Below are 16,901 nucleotides of genomic sequence, written 5' to 3' on the forward strand. Positions count from 1 at the left end.
TCCATGTTATTATTTTTATTCCTCTTCTGAATTTTCTGGAATAATGAAAAGAAATCTGAGTTTTCTAATATGCAAACTAATTTTTTACATGAAGAAATCTTAGTGGAAAGTATTTTTAAATTGATCTTGGAAAATGGAAAGGTCAAAAATATCTGGTATAAAACTATAAACTTACAATTCAAATCTGGTGGGACTTTAGCAATTTAGTTGGATGTTGTCCCCCTCATGTAGGGTACAAAATTCACTTAGTATAAATTAGTAAGGAAACATGACCTTACTGAGACAATCTGAGAAATTCATTTCTCAGAACGGACACGTGTGGGTGACTATAGGAAAGTGGACTTTAAAAGAAATCTAGCTTCTTTCTACAAAGGAGCGCAAAGTTTGTCATTTGTAATTTATTTCAGTCAGATTTCAAAAGTTAACTTACACTTCTGAAAGTGGGAAAATGGACCAAATTTTAATCAGTGACAGTCATGATAAACATACTACTTTATAAAAAAAAATAATGGGGTGAGGAAAGTGTTAGAAAATATATTAGTTCTTTGTGTGAAAAAATATTTTTCACACAAAGAACTAATAATTATTTCAGGAAGTGCTTATCAACTAGCATAGAGTTGGAGGTAAAGTCATAATTTTGTCTTCACATTAGGTCAATAGTTCACTTCCATTTGTGTATGTTTGTTGAGGTATACAAAAGAAGTTAGCAGATTATCTCAGTGTAATTTTAAGGATAAATTCATGCTTCACAGAGGCACACACACAAAATACTAAATTGTTAATATTGTATATGGCTAAACTTCAAAAGTTCAGAAATTCCTTTTTGATTAGCAGTTAGATGAGCCTGATATTGATTAGGAGTTTATCTAAATGGTTTCTTATCTGAAACTGTTGTAAACTTAGAATTTTATTTATATAAAGTGAATGAAAATAGAAAGTTTCCAGTTTTATGGCATTCTACTGGTGTTGAGGGAAAGCTAATATTTGCAAGCATATTAATTGACAATATTAAGTGTTTCTGTCACATTAGGCACTTCAAAAATAATACTAAAGGAATTATTTCTGTTATGCTAGTGCTTATAGTGATTAAAAATAAATTTCTATACCTTCAGTGACACCATAAACGGTACCTGGTTGAAAAGGGTTTTATGGTTTAATTGTGTTCCCGCTTTCTAATTTGTAAGACCACTCCATCTTAGAAGTTCATGGTTCTACATACTAAACAATTAATAGCCACATATCTATAAGACTTCAGAATAATATAATAAACAACATGGAATTATAAAGAATCATTCATATTGGAATATTTAAATTTCTACCTCTTACTGACAAATGGCCTTATTAAATAGAATGGAAGTGAAGCAGATGTTATGTTCCTGTCACTCTTCCCGAAATATTAGTCTAGTGTATTTATATTCATATGTGAACATTTTTAGATGTAATCTGTTTTTCTTTAAGATTTCACATTTATCTTATTGTGGATTATACTTTTAACAATGTTTTTGCACCTAAGTCAATTACATATAGGGTAAGAGAAGGCAACACTGAGATTGTCCTTGAAAACTTAGGACCTATGTTTATTATAATTACAGTGGGCTACAGTATAATGAAAGTTGTACACATTGATTGAGGGTTTACTATATGCCAAGCACTGTGCTTTTATGCATTACCTTTCTTAATGCTCAAAAGCAATCTGTGAGGTAGATACTATTTTTATTTCCTTTTTACTTGGAGATGTAAAACACCTTGCCCCAAGTCTCAAAGATAATAAGTAGTAAAGCTGGGTTTGAACTGTTGTTCTGACTTTAAAGCTCAAGCTTTGACTACTAGGTAATAGTGCCTCTTTGAGAATCTTTTAGCTAATGTGGATTGAAAAAGTGTATTGGAGTCTTAAAATTGTTCAGACTCTTAAGTCCAGAAGGATACTTCATTAGCTGGTGGGTCATTACTGACACTACTCATGAACATTCTGAGTTGAGGCAGTATGATCTTGTGGAAGGGAACCAAACAAATATTCTGTAGCGGACATACAAATGTTCACCCAAGTCTCTGATTCTCTTCACCTTTTGGGCACAGGCCTCCTTTAAGTTGGACATAGTCATATGACTTGCTTTATCCAATGGGATGAGAGAAGTGACCTGTGCCATTTCTGGTTAGGAGTATTTAAAGGCTGGTGTGAGATTCTCCGTGTTCTCTTTCTTTGCCATAATAATTGTAGAAGCATGTATTTATTGTATTGAAGGTGAGGAGGAAAGACAAACGCAGCCTGAAATATTGAATGACCAAATAGATGTCATATGCCCTGGAGACTCTCCCAGACTCAGAGTGGATTTTGTGTGAGTGAGAAATAAACTTTTGGTATGTTAAGCTACTGAGATGTTGGTTCATAGCCTAAACTCATCTAATCTGATTGAAACATATTCAGACACATGCCCCTAATTTTCATGACCAGTAAGGGCACGCCACTAACTTCTATGTATCTTAGTTTTTCTGCTGTAAAATTATGATTTCTAGTCTATGCCTTCCTCCTGAGATTTTGGGGGCAAATCACATGATCACATGAGAGAACATATATGAAAACCCTCTGTAAACTGCGAGGCAATATAATATTTATTATTATTAAAGTAGGAATCATAGTTTCTCCTTCACCTTTATTATTTAGTGAGCAATGTTCAGTGATGTTGCCGATTTTTCAAAAGGGAGGGTTAGAAGGCAAAATGTAATTTTTGAATTGGTAACAAAATGATATTCCAATGCACACATTGATGCATTTCAGGAGAAAAAATTAGTTGCTTAATACAACATAGAGAATAATAGGATATGCTCAACTGTGATAAGAACTGTAAAAGGAGTTAAAGTGCCTAAAAAAACCCAAAACGCAAGGATGACAACAATGAGAAAAACTTGTTTCAAAGACAGTATCATATTTTTAAAATAGAGCTAAACACATGAGACTTTTAGTAACTTTCACAATGTGTTCAGCATTTATGAAATTTCTTATTAGTTCCCATTGTCAAGGATGTGAGATCCACACTTTAAATTACTGTTGAGAGCAAAAGGACCAATATTGCCAGAAATTGAAATGAAGTACAAAGAGACAGGAGTTAAATTTCAGTCTGTGTTTCTCTGTCCTAGCTTACACCTGTCTGAGGGACATAAAAACATCTCCTAGTGAAGAAAAACAAAAAGGCCTTTAATGATTTACTACCCATAAACCTCGGAAGTGTCACTATGAACATGATATGATGTATAAGCAAAGATGAATCACAAGCTCTATAGTTTGAATCTCTATAGCTGAGCATCATATATTTAGTTTCTTGATGAAATCTCTTCTACTGAGGAATAAGACTATCTTAAATATGTAATTCTCAAAATTCCAAATAATATATGTGGATACTTCCACCTCCCAGAGGTGGAGATGACTCCCTTCACCCCTCCTAATATGAACTGAACATAGTGACTTGTTTCACAGGAATAGAATACAGAAAGTGAGAAATGCTAACATTATAGTAGAACAACCTGGCAAACATTCCTTAGAGAACTGACTTGTGTTAATATCAGCAGTGATATCATATAGATATCATGCACCGCTTGTTATGATGTCATGAGAAGAGCACTTCACTTCTGTGGTATTCTTCTCCCAAATTCATAATCCTAGTCTAATCTTGAGAAAAGAAAACATTAGAAACCCAAATAGGGATACATACTACAAATACATAACTAGTTCTCCTCAAAACTGTCAGAGTCATGAAGAACAAGGAGAGAATCTGAGAAACTGTCAAAGACCAGAGGAGACTAAGGAGACATGGAAAGTACATACAATGTTGTATCCTGGATGGGATCCTAGAACAGAAAAAGTACACAAAGGAAAAGCTGGTAAGAGCTGAATAAAGGCTGTAGTTCAGTTAATAATCAGCCTTTTGAAAAAATTTTGACAAATACATCATCATAATGAAGATGATAACACTATGAGAAAATGAAACTGGATGAAGGATATATGGGAACTCTCTTGTGTTAGGGTTCTGCAGAGAAACAGAACCGAATGGATACATATATATATATATATATATTATATGGGCATACCTCATTTTATTGCACTTTGCTTTATTGTGCTTTGCAGATATTGCTTTTTTTACAAATTGAAAGTTTGGGGTAGCCCTATGTTGAGCAAGTCTATTGACACACCATTTTTCCAAAACTGTTGCTCACTTCAGGTCTCTGTGTCACAGTTTGGTAATTCTTGCAGTATTGCAAACTTTTTCATTATTATTATATTTGTTATGTTGATCTGTGATCAATAATCTTTTATGTTACTATTGTAATTGTTTTGGGGCGCCATGAACCAAGCCCAGATAAGATGGCAAACAATCGATAAATGTGTGTGTTCTGACTGCTCCACCAACTGGCCATTCTCCCCATCTCTTCTCCCTCTCCTTGGGTCTCTCTATTCCCTGAGACCCAACAGTATTGAAATTAGGCCAATTAAAAGCCTACAGTGGCCTCTAAGTGTTCAAGTGAAAGGAAGACTCACATGTTTCATCCTTTAAATCAAAATCTAGAAATGATTAAGTTTAGTGAGGAAGTTATGTTGAAAGGCCCAAGATAGACTGAGAGCTAGGCCTCTTGTGCCAGATAGCTAAGTTGTGAATGCAAAGGAAAAGTTCTTGAAGGAAATTAAAGGTGTTACTCCAGTGAACACATGAATGATAAGCAACTGAAACAGCTTATTGCTGCTTTGGAGAAATTTTTAGTGGTCTGGATAGAAGATCACACCAGCCACAACATTCTCTTAAGCCAAAGTGTAATCCAGAGCAAGGCCCTAACTCTCTTCAATTTTATGAAGCCTGAGAGAGACGAGGAAGCTGCAGAAGAAAAGTTTGAAGCTAGCAGAGGTTGGTTCATGAGGATTAAGGAAAGAAGTCATCTTAATAACATAAAAGTGCAAGGTGAAGCAGCAAGTGCTGATATGAAAGCTGCAGCAAGTTATTCAGAAGATCTAGCTAAGGTCGTTAATAAAGGTGGTTACTCTACACAACAGATTTTCATTGTAGATGAAAGAGCCTTCTATTGGAAGAAGATGTCATCTAGGACTTTCATAGCTAGAGAGGAGAAGTCAATGCCTGGCTTCAAAGCTTCAAAGGACAGGCTGACTCTCTTGTTAGGGGCTAATGCAGCTGGTGATTTTAAGTTGAAGCCAGTGCTCATTTACCATTCCCCAAATCCCTGGGCCCATAAGAATTATACTAAATCTACTCTGCTGGTGCTTTACAAAAGAAACAACAAAGCCTGGATGACAGCACATCTGTTTCCTACATAGTTTACTGAATATTTTAAGCCCACTATTGAGACCAAGTGCTCAGAAAAAAAGATTTCTTTCAAAATCTTACTGCTCGGGAGAGAGGAGAAGATGGCGGAGGAGTAAGACGTGGAGATCATCTTCCTCCCCACAGATACATCAGAAATACATCTACACGTGGAACTGCTCCTATAGAACACCCACTGAACGCTGGCAGAAGACGTCACACCTCCCAAAAGGCAAGAAACTCCCCACGTACCTGGGTAGGGCAAAAGAAAAAAGAAATAACAGAGACAAAAGAATAGGGACGGGACCTGCACCAGTGGGAGGGAGCTGTGAAGGAGGAAAGATTTCCACACACTAGCCCCTTCGCGGGTGGAGACTGCGGGTGGCAGAGGGGGGAAGCTTCGGAGCCACGGAGGAGAGCGCAGCCACAGGGGTGCGGAGGGCAAAGCGGAGAGATTCCCGCACAGAGGATCGGTGCCGACCTGCACTCACCAGCCCGAGAGGCTTGTCTGCTCACTTGCCGGGGCGGGCAGGGGGCTGGGAGCTGAGGCTCGGGCTTCGGAGGTCAGATCATAGGGAGAGGACTGGGGTTGGCTGCATGAACACAGCCTGTAGGGGTTAGTGCACCACAGCTAGCCTGGAGGGAGTCCGGGAAAAGGTCTGGAGCTGCCGAACAGGCAAGAGACTTTTTCTTGCCTCTTTGTTTCCTGGTGCGCGAGGAGAGGGGATTCAGAGCGCCGCCTAAACGAGCTCCAGAGAAAAAGAATTCAGAATAGTGATAGTAAAGATGATCCAAAATCTTGGAAATAGAATAGACAAAATGCAAGAAACATTTAACAAAGACCTAGAAGAACTAAAGAGGAACCAAGCAATGATGAACAACACAATAAATTAAATTAAAAATACTCTAGAAGGGATCAATAGCAGAATAACTGAGGCAGAAGAACGGATAAGTGACCTGGAAGATAAAATAGTGGAAATAACTACTGCAGAGCAGAATAAAGAAAAAAGAATGAAAAGAACTGAGGACAGTCTCAGAGACCTCTGGGACAATATTAAACACACCAACATTAGAATTATAGGGGTCCCAGAAGAAGAAGAGAAAAAGAAAGGGACTGAGAAAATATTTGAAGAGATTATAGTTGAAAACTTCTCTAATATGGGAAAGGAAATAGTTAATCAAGTTCTGGAAGCACAGAGAGTCCCATACAGGATAAATCCAAGGAGAAACATGCCAAGACACATATTAAACTATCAAAAATTAAATACAAAGAAAACATATTAAAAGCAGCAAGGGAAAAACAACAAATAATACACAAGGGAATCCCCATAAGGTTAACAGCTGATCTTTCAGCAGAAACTCTGCAAGCCAGAAGGGAGTGGCAGGACATACTTAAAGTGATGAAGGAGAAGAACCTACAACCGAGATTACTCTACCCAGCAAGGATCTCATTCAGATTTGATGGAGAAATTAAAACCTTTACAGACAAGCAAAAGCTGAGAGAGTTCAGCACCACAAAACCAGCTTTACAACAAATGCTAAAGGAACTTCTCTAGGCAAGAAACACAAGAGAAGGGAAACACCTACAATAACAAACCCAAAACATTTAAGAAAATGGGAATAGGAACATACATATCAATAATTACCTTAAATGTAAACGGATTAAATGCTCCCACCAAAAGACACAGACTGGCTGAATGGATACAAAAACAAGACCCGTATATATGCTGTCTACAAGAGACCCACTTCAGACCTAGGGACACATACAGACTGAAAGTGAGGGGATGGAAAAAGATATTCCATGCAAATGGAAATCAAAAGAAAGCTGGAGTAGCAATTCTCATATCAGACAAAATAGACTTTAAAATAAAGACTATTACAAGAGACAAAGAAGGACACTATATAATGATCAAGGGATCAATCCAAGGAGAAGATATAACAATTGTAAATATTTATGCACACAACATAGGAACACCTCAATACATAAGGCAAATACTAACAGCCATAAAAGGGGAAATCGACAGTAACACAATCATAGTAGGGGACTTTAACACCCCACGTTCACCAATGGACAGATCATCCAAAATGAAAATAAATAAGGAAACACAAGCTTTAAATGATACATTAAACAAGATGGATTTAATTGATATTTATAGGACATTGCACCCAAAAACAACAGAATAAAGGCCATCTATGAAAAACCCACAGATAACATCGGACGTAATGGTGAAAGATTGAATGCTTACCCCTTAATATCAAAAACCAGACAAGGATGTCCACTTTCACCACTTCTTTTCAAAATTGTGCCAGAGGTCCTAGCCATGGCAAATAGGGAAGAAGAAAAAGAAATAAAAGTCATATATACTGGAAATAAATTTAAAAAAATTATCTCTACTTGAAAATGACATTACTTTGTACATAGGTAATCCTTAGGAATCATTTAAAACTATTAGAACTAATACACAATTTCAGCAAGGTTGCAGGATTCATGATTAATATAGAAAAATCAATTGTGTTTTATATAGTAATAAACAAACCAAAATTAAAACTAAGAAAACAGTTACATTTGCAAGGCGTATAAAGAATAAAGATAACAAAAGAAGTGTAAGACTTATACACCTGGAAACTATAAAGCATCATTGAAGAATTTAAAGATCTAAATAAATGGAATGATATCCTATGTTCATGGATTGTAATACTTAATATTGTTAATATGGCAATACTCCCCAAATTGATCTACAGATTCAGTGCAATCCTTATCAAAATCCAGTTGCCTCTTCTGCAGAAATTGACAAGCTAACCCTAAGATTCATGTGTAAACTCAAGGAATCCACAACAGCCAAATGATCTTGAAAACAGACAACAAAGTTGATGGATTCACACTTCCTGATTTCAAAACCTACTACAAAGCTGCAGTAATCAAGACAGTGTGGTACTGGAATAAGGACAAACATAGATATCAGTGGAGTAGAATAGAAAGTACAGAAATGAACCCATTTATCTATGGCCAATGATTTTCAACAAGGGTATGAAGACAATTCAAAGGGGAAAGAATAGTCTTTTCAACAAATGGCATTGGGGCAACTGGATATCTACATGCATAAAAATGAAATTGAACCCCTAACTCATACCATATACAGAAATTAACTAAAAATGGATCAAATACCTAAATGTAAGAGCTAAAAGTATAAAACTCTTAGTAGAAGACATAGGTGTGAATCATCATGACCTCAGATTATGCAATGTTTTTTTAAGATATACCAAAAGATACAACAAAAGAAAAATAGATTAATTGGACAGCATCAAAAACAACAAAAAAACCCTTGCATGTCATAGGACATCATCAAGAAAGTGAATAGACAGCCTGTAGAATGGGTGAAAATATTTGCCAATCAGATATCTGATAATGGACTAACATCCAAATTATATAAAGACCTCTTACAACTCAATAAAAAGACAAAAAAAAGAACTTAAAATAATGGGCAAATTATCTGAGTAGACATTTCTTCAAAGAAGATAAATAGACAATACCCTCATGAAACTAGACTCAACATCATTAGATATGAGGAAAATGGAAATAAAAACCACAATGAGATACTACTTATCCACTAGAATGGCTATAAGAAAAGAGACAGACAATAGCAAGTGTTGCTCAGCATATGGAGAAATTGGAACCCTTATACACTGCTGGTGCTAGTATAAAATGATGCAGCCACTTTTGAAAACAATCTGGCAGTTCCTCAAATGATTAAACATAGGGTTTAGATCTGACCTACATTCCACACCTGGGTGTATACTCAAGGAAAATGAAAACATATGTCCATGCAAAAACTTGTACAGGAATGTCCATAGAAGCATTATTCATAATAGTCAAAATTTGGAAACAATCCAAATGTCCATCAATTGATGAAAAGATATATAAAATGTAGTACACCCATATAATACAATACCACTCAGGTATAAAAAGGAATGAAGTGCTAATACGTACTACAATATGGATGAATGTTGTATACATTATGCCAAGTGACAGAAGAAAAGACTGTATATTATATGATTCCACTTAGTTGAAATGTCTAGGATAGGCAAGTGTATAGGGCCAAAAAGTAGATTAGTTGTTGCCTAGGATTGCTGGGGTTATTGGAATGGGGAGTCACTGTTAAAGGGTATTGGATTTCTTTATGGTGTAATGACAATGTTCTAAAATTTATTTTGGGATAAATGCATAATTCTGTGGCTGTCTTAAAAAAAACACTTAACTGTATGCTTTAAATAAGTCAATTTTATGGGATGTGACCTAGATCTCAAGGAAACTATTAAGGGAAAAAGAGTGAGTAAAGGATATGAAGTTAATAACCAAAAAGTAAATATAAATACCAAACGCCTGAAAAAAAATTAAAACTTAGTCACAAATAAATGTAAGTGAAAAAAATTTGGGGGGTTTTAATTAATGGATTTAGATCAGCCTGGTAGGAGATCACTAAGGGCTTGCTATTGGATTATAAACTTTGTCCTGTATTTCAGTATTTTGGTTGGTGACTTGAATGAAAGCATAAAAAAATAAGACTTCTCAAATTTAACAGATGAACAAAAGCTGGTTGGAATGGATATTACCAAATTATGTTTGATAAACAAAAAGTCAATATGCTTCAGTGATGTTTCACTATTAATATCATTTTATATAAAGGAAATAAATCTAAGTCCTGGCCTTAGATGAGAATGTCAACTGTATGCATAGAGTGTGAAGCAGGGCTGGCTTGATAACCTTCTACATGACAAAGACCTAGAGGCTTTTGCTCATTGTAAGCACAATATGCTGCTTCAGTGACATGTGACTGCAAAAACAAACAAAACACACACAGACACAGAAGCCTGCATGAATTTAGGGTATTTTCTTAATGTCTATTGTTCTAAACAAACCACAGAAAGAATAGTGTCACAATACTTTACACTGGTCGAATCACATCTTCTATATTATGTTCTGCTCTAGGCACCACATTTAAGACTAATAGTGACACACTGGAACATATCTAAGGTTGGCAACAAGAATGGTAAAGCATATGGAAATGGATCAGAGAAGGAATGGTTGTGGAGACTGAAGATATTTAGCCCAGGGTAGAAAACAGAGGGAATATAGTACTTGTCTCCAAATATTTGAAAGACTGTCATGTGGAAATGGATTACATTTATTTTGTGTGGTTTCAGAGGGAAGAACTAGAACCAACAAGTAGAAGTTTCGTGATATATTTTGACTTAGTACAAGGAAAAATTTCTGACTATTAAGGCTGTTTAATAATGGCTGATGTGTGACCTCATGAGTTACATTTCACTGGAAATTTTAAAGCAGAGGCTATAAACCTATCCTTCAATGATACTGTAGGGTGGGTTTCTGCATTGGGTAGTAGTTGGTCTAAAATATGGAAAACAGTGGTTCTCAAAAATCAGAATGAAAAAAAATTTTTTAATTAAAGTCAGTTGATTAGGGAGGGGGCCTCAGGGATGGGGCCTGAATGCATATTTTCTTAATACCACAAGTGATTCTGATATAAATGGTTCACAGGCCCACTTTGAGAAACATGACCTGATTTGTAATCAAATAATAATATGTAGAATTCTATGTTTCTTCTGAAGTGAAAAGAAGAAATTGGCTAACTAAGGAGATAAACAGAATTTTAGCCATTTCTGAAATTTTCTGTTAACTAAAAATGTCCTAAAACCACTAATCTAATAATGTCAATCTAACTCATGAAAAATGGTACAACTGTGGGAAGAAATTTCATTAGTGTTCATTAAAGACCAGATAAGTATACAAGACATTGTGTGCAACTTTTAAATTATATTCATTCCTGTTTTATTTTTGTTGTTGTTGTTTTTAAAGGCCTTTGGCATAACCAGCCTTCTTTGAATTATTATAGAACAAATAACTACTGGCAGGTAAATTATTCAGAAGAAATTAAGTGTTACCAGAGAATTTAAGAAGACCTTTTGGTTTTCCTTCCTCTAAATTTGCAAAAGAAACACAACTAAGGAAGTGGAAATGAAACTTGAATACTAATATATTACTTATTCTCATGCTATTTGGAAAAACTCATTCTTTTTATTTCCCTGCATGTTCTTTCTCACCACCATTAGATCTCAAATCAAGGGAAAAATAATTTCTCCCAGTGTATGCAGAAAACTACTTGATTAACATCAAGGAAAAGAAATTGTCAAAAATGAAGTTAGTTTTGTCTTTCTGTGCGTGTAATTATTTGAGTACTTATCATCACTATTTTTGTCCGTGTTTACTCCTTTTTTACTAGTTATGAATAAGAGGCGTTTATCAGGAGTCCTCTCTTCCATCTACTTTCGAAGGGACTCACCTGCCCAGAACTGTTGAAGCCAATTTTCTCAATGCCTGTGTGGTGTCCCGATTTCTCAGATTTCTGGGAAGTGCTAGATGATTGCTAATGCAGTAAATAAATATGTTAGTTATTCCTGAAGGCATTATCCCCAAGGCAGTGACATATGGGCAGAATTTTTGAGTCTGTGATAAGTCAATGGAAGAGAGAATTTTGAGCAAGGAGACCCTAGTGGTTCTCCTCAAATTGCACTATATACCAGTTTGCCCCCACTGGTTACTTCATTGAATAGTTTGATGAGTCAGACCTTTTTAGCGTGAGCCCCCTCTTTTGGGTACACGTCCTTCCTTTGCTCAGCACCTTGGTACCTGGCTTTGGTGAGAGCATTTCTGTGACTGTAAGAAAGTAGCATGGATTGTCTCAAACCCGAAATACTTGCTATGACTCTTGTTTACTTACTCACCAAGGAATGCCTTCCCCAAGAGTATGAAAGAGAATATTGGGCCCAAAGCCCACAAGTGCATGATCTTTTGTCAGACTGGTTTTGGGCCACTGAATTAATGTAGCAACTGAAGCTAGACACTTCCTCTAGAGCCACAATAGTTCAAAAGGGGATAAGTCTGTCCCCAAAACAGAGCAAGTGAACAGTTGCAAGAGAAAATTCCTACCCAAGAGAATGACATAGAATTTGTCATTTTTTTGGCACGATCTTTTATAGGGTGATCAAGAGGCTTTCATTTTAGTGAATACATTTGCTCACTCAGTTTTGGAGAGTCGCCCTTCATTTATTCCTTTCCTTTGGAAGTACTTTCGAGTGCAAATTACTGCTATCAGAAGCCTTGAACTGAGAGGCTATTATTCTCCTTGCTCAGATTAAATTAATTTTGAACAGTTTAATGCAGCATGTCCGAGCTGCAAGTCCAAGTGGTGTCAAATCTATTTCTCTGCTTTTTTAAGCTGCACCTTCAAGGGCAGTATGATTCATGGTGAATGTGTTCTTCTAATGTCTTGCTAAGCATTATTATTTTCTTTCATTTGCAAGTCATGAGGCTACAAATGTTAACCATTCTCCTCCTAACATTGTATAAAGAATGCATGATTTAAACTGGGCTGATTTTCCAAAAGGAAGCTTATTACATTTACTTGCTTTACAAATGAAATAGAGAAAAAATACTCTGGATCAAAGCAAGAAGTTTAAAAAGCTAATGAAACATTAGGAAGAGAACTGCTTTGAGAAGCACTGCGACATCATCACTGTTGCGTTAAAAAGGAATTATCTTGATCTAGGCCCATGTAATAAAATAAAGGAGTTTTAATGATTGGCTGTATAATTCTGTTTGTGTTTTTGCAGAGTTGCAAGAAAAAAACCAAAAAAGGGTATAAATCTACTTATCTTCTCTCTTCTAGTTCAGGCAATCTACTGTCTCTCCAGTATTCACTCTATCTAAAGTGTCATTGAAATGTGTAATGAAGTTTTCTCTGTTACTGTAGAGCAAACAGTCAAAAGAATGCCAATCGATTAACGACAGAGTAGAAGATGTGCTTTAAGCAGTTAGAGGTTTCAAAAACCTATCAACCTTGTGTCTATGTAAAGTACTTGAACTGTACAGTTCAGTACAGTCTTTTCTACAGCTCTTAATTACTAGTCCTATGGATTAAGCAAATTAATGTTTTTAAAGGTCTTGAATGAAGATTGATGAAAATACTATATTGCAGTCTTCTTTTGGGGTAGGGGAGAGGCAAAGATCAAGAGAATTGTCCTTTCAAAAGCTGGATAAACACACTGCTCTTGTCATACTACTTTTTTTTTTTTTTGAACAGATGAAATAGGCTTACATAAACCTACTGACTTTAGAAATGAATAATTGTTACTTACAGCCCAAAAGATAAACATGGTAATAATATAATTTTATGACAACATTGCTAAGAGCATTTGAGCCCTTTATCTTTAGTCTATATGAAAACACAAGAATCTGTAAATCATGAAAACTTATTGGGATTCAGGTACCACATTTGAAGAAAGAGGCTAAAGTGTTGAATAACATGTAGAAAAACAGCAAAAAAAAGCCTACAAGAGATAGGGAGAGGGACAGGAGAGGAGAACTAGAGTGGCTGCCATATGAGTATAGGCTAAGATGATTAAAATTTCATTTTTAAACACAGAGGCTGAAATCCTCTGAAGTCTGTAAGATAATAAGGGGACAAACTGAGAATATATGGATTTGTTAACCAATGCTAGAATATCAGAGTTAATGGGCCTCTTTGAATTTAGAAGACAATAGCAGCTAGCATACTAGAAAGGAATAAGTTTGAATCCCAGTCTCACAATTTCTTAGCTGTATTATCTTGATCAAGTTATTCAAATAATCAGTACCTCTGTTTTCTTATTTGCAAAATGGGAGTAATAATAATAAGGCCTACCTCATAAGTTTGTTGTGAGGATTAAATGATTTAATATATGTAAGATGCTTAGAAGAGTGTTCAGCATATGGTAATCACAATGTAAATATTAGCTATTATTATTACTATTTTAAAAGAGTGTGACTGCATGCAAAATAGTAACATATGGAATGTAATTACCCTACAAGGTAGTAGAGAACAAAAATGAGAGTAGCTTCCACAGTGGTTTAGATTAAAGAATGAAACCTCCATAATAGTTTACTGAAGCCAGGAATGTTTGGGAAATCTGACTTCTGATGTTGATGTCAAGGATAACCAAGTTTCTTGCTAGTATGTATCTAGGTTCTCTAGAATTTTATGTAGCTTAGTAGAAGTTCATTGTGGTATAGTGTAATTGAGTTACATTAGGAATCAGCAGGTCTAGATTTTTTTTTTTTTTTTTTACTGATTTTGACATTTAAAAGTTAAACCTTTGGGAAGCTTATTCAAGTTTTGAGTTCTTTAAATTCAAAATGAGAATAACTATACCTTCCTCTCTCACAGTGTGTTATTATGAAGATTAAATGAAATAAATAAGTATGTAAAAGGGCTGTGTAGATGATGAAGTACCCTACAAATATAAGGTATTATTCTCATATTCTGCTGTCACAGCATCTCATAAAAGACAGGATGATCCTCTGGCTGATCTAACTTCTACCTCGTACTCACACAATCCACTTGGGCACTTTTTAGTCCTTATCTTTTTGTACTTCCTTGCAGCACGTGACCCTGTTCACCATTCACTTCTTGAAACTCTCCTGTCAGCTCTTCTTGGACACTATTTTTTGCTGCTTCCCTTCCTATATTTCTTAATACCCCTTCTCAGCCTGTTTCCATCACTCTTCTTGCTCCATGCACCTTCCAAATATTTTTACTTTTCTTGGTTATTTTATACTTTGTTCCTACGTGATGGCAAACCATTCATGTGTGTGTATGTGTGTGTGTGTATATATATGTATATGTGTGTATATATATGTATATATATATAGTATGCATTAGTCAGGGTTCTCTAGAGAAACAGAACTAACAGGATGTATGTATATATTATATATATGAAGAAGTTTATTATAAAAAATTGGCTCACATGATTATGGAGACTGGCAAGTCCAAAATCTGTAGGGTGGGCCAGCAGGCTGGAGACCCAGGAAATCTGATGCTGCAGTTCCAGACTGAAAGCCATCTGCAGTACAAGCAGTAAGAGCCGATGTTGCAAATGAGGTCTGAAGGCGATCTGCTGGAGATTTTTTCTCTTGCTCAGAGGAGGATGGTGTTTTTGTTCTACTCAGACCTTCAATTGATTACATGAGACTGACCCACATTATGAAGGGCAATCTGCTTTACTCAAAGTCTACTGATTTAAATGTTAATCTCATCCAAAAACACCTTCACAGATACATCCAGAAGACATTGGATCAAATATCTAGGCATCCTGTAGCCCAGCCAAATTGACACATGAAACTAACCATTACATTATATGTACGATGAAATGACTTTGAAATGTTACCTTCAGGGCAAACCATTTGTTTGTTTGTTTATTTATTTATTTCTTGAGTCTCACATTTAAATTTCTATCTAGATATCTCCATTTGGATGTCTTCTAGGACATGAATTATGTTCAAATGTGAACTCAATATCTCCCTCGCCCTACCCATCCACTCCCCTTCAAAAACCCTGCACCTTTTCTCATATTCTCATTTCAGGTAATGGTTCAGAAATCTTGGAGTCATGCTTGACTTTCTTTTCTCCCTGACTAATACACAGTTAGTCATTAAGTATTGTAGATTCTACCTCCCAAATAATTCTCAGATCTGTATCTTTCCATCTTTATGGTCAATTTGAGCCCTCAAAATCTGAATTAATACAGCTACCTACTAATTTGCCATTGTATCTCTTATTTACCCCCTCTAATCTTTATTGTCTTTCTTAAATTCAAATCTGGTTATGCCATTCTTTACTTAAAATTCTTCAATTACTCTTCATTTTTAATGTAAAATATAAAAGTTTTAGCCTTCTATACAAGGCTTACATGATCTAAACTAAACCACTATGAGTGACTGATACTTCTTAACCAATTACAGCTTTATTCTTACTCTAGTCTACCCTCCCTATAGATAAAATTTATTAAGATGCCCAGTCACAGAATTGTCCCCACTTCCTGACAGCACTCAATACAAAGCAAAGCCTTGCTTCCTTAGATCCTCCACAATATTACCCAACCAAAGCCCAAATCCTATCATAAATTCTTCCTAACACGTTCTTACTGAAGACACTGAAATGAGTAATAAAGCCAACTTGTTCACCTACAGGTATGTTCCTGGCGGTCTTTGGCTGAAGGGTATTAGCAACATAGTAAACGTCTTAGAGAGAACTTGTATAAAACAAATTTTAATTCCAGTTAAAATTTTCTAGGGAAGTATATAATGTAAGAAGAATCCTTTTGTGAAGTGAGCAGTCACTGATTTACTGATCTGTCTTATAAACCTATATTTCTGTTTATTAAATTTGCTTAAAATTAAGCCATACCTATGTTTAGATTTCAGTTCAATAAATGACTGGCAAAGACTGTCTTGAAAACTTACTCAGTTTCTTACATACTTGTTGCAAAGATATGACTCATATGGGGAAAATAGGAAGATTCAATGAAAGGGTCATATGTGTCTCTTTCCCCTAAGACAACAAATCAAATATAATACAAAATACAAATCAAACACTGGATCTGTCAAAATGGAATGAATATAGTGATTTTCAATGCTACTAATATTATTCTTCCAAAAGAAGAAAAGTCACTTCAAAAATGCATTCAAAGAACTGAAGGCTTTAT

Source organism: Balaenoptera borealis (assembly GCF_965194805.1).
Source record: "Balaenoptera borealis genome assembly, chromosome: X".
Classification (NCBI taxonomy): Eukaryota; Metazoa; Chordata; class Mammalia; order Artiodactyla; family Balaenopteridae; genus Balaenoptera; species Balaenoptera borealis.